This window comes from Camellia sinensis, chromosome 1 (genome assembly GCF_055761805.1).
Source record: "Camellia sinensis isolate YWXY chromosome 1, ASM5576180v1, whole genome shotgun sequence".
NCBI classification, from domain to species: Eukaryota; Viridiplantae; Streptophyta; class Magnoliopsida; order Ericales; family Theaceae; genus Camellia; species Camellia sinensis.
In genome coordinates, this window is record NC_138961.1 from 203,476,438 (window position 1) to 203,484,094 (window position 7,657).

Consider the following 7,657-nt stretch of genomic DNA (forward strand, 5'->3'; position numbering starts at 1 on the left):
GAGGTGGCGAATATGAAGCTATGGATTCTTTCTGCAAGAACAATGGTATAAAACATTTGTTTACAATGCCATATACACCACAACAAAATGGGATTGCCATAAGACGAAATCCTACTCTAATGGAAATGACTAGGTTTATGATGGCTCATGCTGATCTTCCTATTCATTTTTGGGGAGAAGCTTTGGGGGTGTTTGTTTTAGCTTTTCAGAGCCAACTTATGGCTTTTAGCTTTGAAAAAGTTATTTTGGACTATTTGATTAAACTTATTTCAAACAGTTTCTTATTCTAACAGCTTATTTTAACTCAAAAAAGCTGATTTTGAGAAGCTGCTCACCCCTTGCTTCTAATTATCAGCTTCTGCTATGGACATGTTAATTTATGGTTATACTCTTAAATTTTTTTATTTTTTATTTTTTTAAAAATAGAAAAAGACTCAAATGGACTATAGATTATTATTATTATTTTTTATGAGAAATGTAGACAAACAAAAAATAAAAATTAATTAAAAAAGCTATTTCACAGCTTATTTAACAAACACTACTCAGCAACTTAAATCTATAATTCAACAGTTACACTAAACAGATTAACAACTTCTGATTAAAGTCATAATCTATAATCTGTTAAGCTATAATCTATAAGTTGTTTTAACAGCTACACCAAACGGGGCCTTTCTCTACCACTGCATACATTTTAAATTGAGTCGAGACAAAATCCAAACCTCTAACTCCTTACGAATGCTGGCATGGTACTAAACCTAATATTCACAATCTCAAAGTGTGGGGATATAAAGCACATGTACTTATTCCCAAACCTTTAAGGGATAAATTGGGAAGTAAAACTTAGGAATGCAAGTTTATTGGTTATGTTAAAAATGGGAGTGGTTATCGTTTTTATCATCTAGAACGTGGATTAATAGAAAGTAGAGATGCTATTTTTCTTGAATCCACTGATCTTGTTACTCCTCTTGAACAAATTGAATTGCTTTCCGAAGTATTTTAGGATTCTTCTATTCCTTCTTTGTCACACGATCCACATATTCTCCCACAACCATCTAATAGTGGGAGGAAACGCAAATTACATGACAATGCTTTACCTGATTCGAATCTTGAGATAAGTGGGAGTAAGAGAGCAAGACGTCCATCTACGTTTTTGAAAGATCATTATGTTTTTCAAATTGAAGAACTTAATAACTTAGTAGATGATCCTACTACTTATAATGAAGCAATGAGTAGCAGTGATACTACACAATGGCTTGAGGCAATAAATGAAGAACTTGACTCGATCAAGAAAAATGATGTTTGGGAATTAACTGATCTCCCGAATGGAAGAAAAGTCATTGGTTGCAAATGGGTTTTTAGAAAGAAATTTAAAGTAGATGGAAGCTTGGAGAAATACAAGGCTAGGTTAGTAGCCAAGGGATTCACTCAACAACGTGGAATAGACTTCGTAGATACATATTCTTCTGTTACAAAATTTGTCTCTATAAGGATTCTAATGGCGATAGTAGCCAAGATAGATTTGGAATTGCATCAATTAGATGTTAAAACTGCTTTTCTCAATGGAGAATTAAAAGAGAAAATTTATATGATTCAACCTGATGGTTTCCAGAACCAAGGCAACGAGGATAAAGTCTACAAGTTGAAGAAATCTCTATATGGACTTATATAATCTTCAAGACAATGGTACTTGAAATGCCACCAAGCCATTTTAGAAATGGGCTATGTTGTGAATCCATTAGATCACTGTGTTTATATCTGGAAAAATGATGACAAGTTAGCAATATTGTCTTTATACGTGGATAACATATTGTTAGCAGAAAATTGTCCAGATATGATTATAAAAACCAAAACTTTCTTTGCATCTAGATTTGAAATGAAAGACATAGGTCTTGCAACCTATGTTCTAGGAATTAGAATTTCAAGAGATAGAAATTCAAAATTATTATATCTAGATCAGGAGAAATATCTAGACAAGGGGCTCAAAAGATTTAATAAGGATAATTGTAATTCTTTAAGCACGCCTGTTTGCAAGAGACAAAGTCTTAGTAAAAGTATGAGTCCTCAAACTAAGTCTGACGTTGAGGAAATGAGAAATGTCCCATATGCTCAGGCAGTAGGCAGCCTAATGTATGCTATGACAAGCACAAGACCTGACATCTGTCATGCAGTTGGATTGATAAGCCGGTTTCAATCCAATCCAGGTAAGGAACATTGGCAAGCAGTCAAAAGAATATTCAGATATTTAAAAGGCACTAAGAATTTGAAATTATGTTTTGGTTTGGGTGATCTAGACATAAAAGGATACACTGACGCAAATTTTGCAGGAGATGTAGATGACAGAAAATCTATTAGTGGTCATGTGTTCCTGTTTGGTGGAACAGCGGTTTCTTAGTTAAGTAAGAAACAAAGTTGTGTTGCAAAGTACACTATGGAAACTGAATACGTAGCTTGCAGCACAGCTGTGATTAATGCGGTCTGGATAAAACATTTTGTTGACAGTTTACAATTAGGTATACCTGCCAGACCGGTCAATATGTTTTGTAACAATCAGTCCGCCATCTCATTAATAAAAAGTGAAGCAAATAGCTCTAAGGGAAAACATATTGATGTAAGTTACCACTATATTCAGGACATAGTGGAGAGATGCGAAATTAAAGTCAACTATATACCCTCAAAAGAGATGGCGGCTGACCCTATGACCAAAGGGTGTCTCTGAAAAAATTCAAAGAACATATAGCTAATATGGGATTGAAAAATGACTAGCTAGGTGGTTTAGCAACTTATATAAGAGCATAGTTGGATGACTTTGGGGCCCACCTAGATAACCGATGTTTTGCGACTCTATCTTGCATGGAAACATGTGTTTGGTCAAGTAACAAGATAGAGGAACTGACAAGGTACGGATATCATAGTTAGCATGAAATGTAAAGTCTATAATATGCAACGTGTTAACTAGATGATATTGTCTGCTTGATTAGTAAGAAGTCATTGATAAGGTGTTTTAAGGAAAACCTTCAAGAATGGGTCTTAAAGGAAGTACTTAATAATAATTTCAGTGCAGGTCGACATGTGAAAAATATACTTGGCTGAAGTCGTCAATGGTGATTGGGTATGGACTATGAACCCATCATTGAAAATTGATGTCGTTCACTTGTGAATTGAAGTCATCTGGAGTGTGTTGTCAGTGGGAGTACACATTCGTACAGATGCAGTCAGATTGGTGGCGAAAACGTGTGCACGTATGGCCAAGTCACAATCATTCGTCGATCTATGAGGTAATTTCATAGATGAAAGTTGGCATAAGACAAAATTTTGGTACCAAGGTAAACATGTTCAACTCAGGTTTTATCACCAATATTATAATGTGATCAAGTGAGAGATGAAGGTATAAGAGGTGATCACACCATAATATGGTGGATCCTTTCACACTGAATCAAATCTTTATATGGTGATATAGTCTTCCCGCAAGAAGAAGCAACTGGAAGTTGGAAGTTTGAAGTTTAAATGAAGAGACACAACGTTTGGATATATGGTGACTATTGAGTTTGATTTCAATGGTTATAACCGTTGATCAACAGTCACCATATATACTATAAATATACGGACAAAACATGGGTTCTATTTACTCGATTTTCTCTTTGTTTTTTCTCTTCTAGATTGTGTTTTTCTGCGTGATTAAATACCCTCATGGGAACCTCAATCCATTGCCATTGTTAAGATTATCTTACAGGCTGTTCGTCTATTCTTGTTGAGGAGCTATGGGCCATCTGCCAAGGATTACATATGACGTGGGCTCACGAACACCACAATGTTATCATTAAAACGGATTCTGCCAAAGCGATTTATGCTATTCAACAGTGTAACACTGCCCACCACAACTTCAATCTCTGTCAAGAGACTAGGGCACTATTGACAAAGGATTGGCAGTGTGAGCTATAGCAAATTTGACGTAAAGCGAATGTATGTGCAGACCTTATTGAGAAGAATGCTTTAAATCTACAAGGTCTGCATGAAGCTATGCTAGACGCCTCGCCTTGGTTGACAGTGGTTCTGGAGAGTGATAAACAAGGTTTGTTCCTCCAGGGTTTCTAGGATGTAGTCTTTGTTTCTTTGGCTTTGGCCCAATTATTACCACAAAAAGGGGTTTGTTCCTCCAGGGTTATTAGGGTGTAGTCTTTGTTTCTTTGGCTTCGGCTCGATTATTACCACCAAACAAAAAAAAAAAGATAAATTATAAATACACCCCCTGAGATTTGTTTAAAATACGAATTCTTCCTTATGATTTGAAAAATTACAAATACCTTACTGTCATAATTGTTTATTTAACAGAATTGATTGAAAAAATGAAATTTCTAATTGTTCACCTATACAATAATAAAATTATCTAAATTATTAATTGAAATAAAATTTTAACGTTATTAAAAAGTGTTAATTAACTTGATGATTTATTAATAAAATGACCTATTTGTTATGAAATTCAAAATCTCAAGAGATATAATGTAATTTTTAGAATCATAGAGAGTAATTTATAATTTAAGTACGTCTCAAGTTGTTTGTAATTTACCCAAAAAAAAAAAAAAAAAAGGAATAAATAACAATTAAACCTTCATTTGTAGTAAATTACAGGCATATTAGAATTCACATCCCATACGCCTCCTTCCTTCACATACTCCAACTATCTAGCTACTTCCGGCTTAGCCATCGCTTTCTTCCTCTGGCGGCGCCTGTCGAACAATCCGAACCGCGGGTGAATCTTACTAACCTTCTTCGCTTGCTTCGCCGGAAAATTCGCTGGAAAATTGAACTCCGAAGTCAATTTCGTCGACGATGAACCGAACAGCTTAGCTGGCAAGCTTGTGACTCTATTCAACTTCGCCTCTAAAAGACCGCCGGAGGACTCATCCACCAACCGCTCATATCCACCACCACCACCGCCACCGCCACGTGTGCTTAGAGCTCTAAACATGGCTTCAAAGATTTAAGAATGCCCTGAACTTGCAGTGCTAAAATGAAGGGGATTTAGTTATCACTTTGATATATATATATATATACAGGGTTTGATTTGGTCATGTTTGGCATGCTGCTTGGTGATTCTTCTGAAGGTTTCACACGGCTAGGCATGAATGCAGTAGGTAGTGTCGGTAGTGTGGGCCTTTGTTGTTTGACTTTGTTGTTTGACTCTTTTAGTCTGCAAAACCACCACGAGTTATCCTATTTTAGTATTATTTTTTTAAACAAAAAAATTAAATAATATAATATGTTTTTAAAAAAATAATTTTAATTTTAATTTTAATTTAAAATCAAAATTAAAATATAATTTTAATTATTTATTTCGATAATATTAATTCTATCATTCGATAAAATTATTATTTGAATATTTATATATATATATATATATATATTAATTTTAGTTAAATTATTTGTGTATTTTTATAATTTTAATTTTATTTCATTATAAAAGTGTAATTATCATATAATAATTTTGTATGATATATATTAAATTATAAAATAATAAAATAAATACTCATTTTGATATTAATAATAATATTCAAATTAGAAGAAGAATTAGTAATATAAAATTAAAAGTAATTCTAACTATTTAATTTTTTTTTATATTTATTTAGAAAATAAAAATATTTAGAAATAGAAATTATATAAAATTTATTAAAAAAATTAAATGTAAATATGTTGTAATTGGATTATCATATAATGATTTTATATGATATATATATATATATATGTGGGTGTTTTGGGAAGATAGTTAAAGTTGACTTTTTAATTTATTTTTTTTGACTTTTTTTTTGGGTAAGAAATGAAGTAGATTAAAAACTGGAAAGTGGCTTTAACTCTCTTCCCAAAATAAGCTATAATCATAAGATTGTAAAATAAAGGGAAATTAGCCTAAAATCACTCTCCCATTTTTAGTAATGGAAGAGATTCACAATATTATTTTTTGATGTTTAAGGTCCCTAAACCCACACTCATATATCAGATCAGGGAAATTTGACTCTCTCTCTCTCTCTCTCTCTTTCTAATCTTCATTCTATCCAAACCAATCCCTATCTTTTTGTGCACATTCCTCTCTCTTTGCTCCTTTCTCCTCTCTTGGTCTTCATCTCTGATGCCACCAAGCCATGGTAACTAGGGTTGCAAGAGTTGCTGACATAGCATCGTCTCTGATCAAAATTGTGGGTTGTGGCTGCGTATCCAAAATCAAGTGGGTGTCGTCTTTGTCGGAGGCCTCTCTGAAGCCTAATAAGAAGATCACCGATCGTCTCTTCGGCGTTATCGACGCCGTCAACGACCGTAAACTCCCTTCGGAGCTTCGTAGCCAACGTAACGCCGTCAGGTGTGTCAATTTCCTCCCGTTTGCCTAAATCGAAACACTTACTTTCTAATGCAAAACCCTAAATTCAAACAATTGTATAATCGTCCGACTTTCTTTAACCAATTGCAATTGCAATTGCAAGTTCATTTCTCTTTGCACTGCCATCTCAAACTTCGCATGTCTTCAAGCCTCCAAATCTTTCATGTAGCGGCCAAAAATCAATTGATTACTGCTTGCATTAGTCCAAGCCAAGAAGTTGTCAGTTGTGAAGATTCCAAAATGGCTTCGGTTGAAGATGAAGAAACAGAGGTGGTTGAGTCAAAAAGAGAAGAGTTCGTGGTGAATGACAGTATTTGGAATCAAATGGTAAAAATTATGAAGTTTTCAGGGCCAGCTACTGGTTTGTGGATTTGTGGAAATTGTGTGAATTTTTTCTGAATGTGGAAATTATGTGATTTTCTGGATTTCTGGTTTTGTATTACAGTTTTGCTGTGTGCCATTGTTGCTATTGAAGGAGCTTGAATTGAATTGCAGTGGTTGTATTGAAATGGATTTAATGTGGGTTTTAAAAGGATTTTCTCTGGTTCGGTCAAAAATATAGAGGAAATTCTGATCCAAAGAAAATTCGCTCAACCACATTAACAAACAACATTGAACCCAGTACCAAAACGTCAGAAAAATTATCTAGGAAAGGTCAGAGAAATTTGGAAAGTCTAGAGAAATTCTCTATGAAGTCGAATTTCTATCAATTGTTTGGGAAATTTCTATCATTTTCTCTGAATGAATTCAATAAATTTTTGTTGTACTCATATGGGGGAGTTTGTTGCTTGTTTGATTTTTATTGAATGTTGCGGATTGATTTGGAGAGTGGGAATCAAAGTTCGATTGCTTGGATTGATGTTCATAGTAAGTGATTTTCCCCAAGACCTTTGTCGATGGCAGTGGAGAATTTGCAAACATTTCCAGAGATCTAAAGATTGAAGTTAAGAATGTGTCTTCTTTGAATCCGAATATTGAAATTTCAAATGTCACCGAGGACTTGGCCTAACAAGTTTTCTGATTCTGAAGCTTATAAAATTGGTATCTATTTGACTCTATTTTTGGTGTTTGAGTAATTCAATTTTCTCTGGATTAAAATTTTCTCTGGTTGTTCAATTTTCTTTAGATTGAACTTTTATCTGGTTGTTTAATTTCTCTGGATTAAACTTTCCTCTAGTTGTTCAATTTTCTCTGGATTGAAATGTTCAATCCATGTTTATGCGCTCCAAGTGTTTGATTATTTCTCTTCAATCCCTCTCTCCTCATCCCCGCCAAAATTTTCTAGTTTAA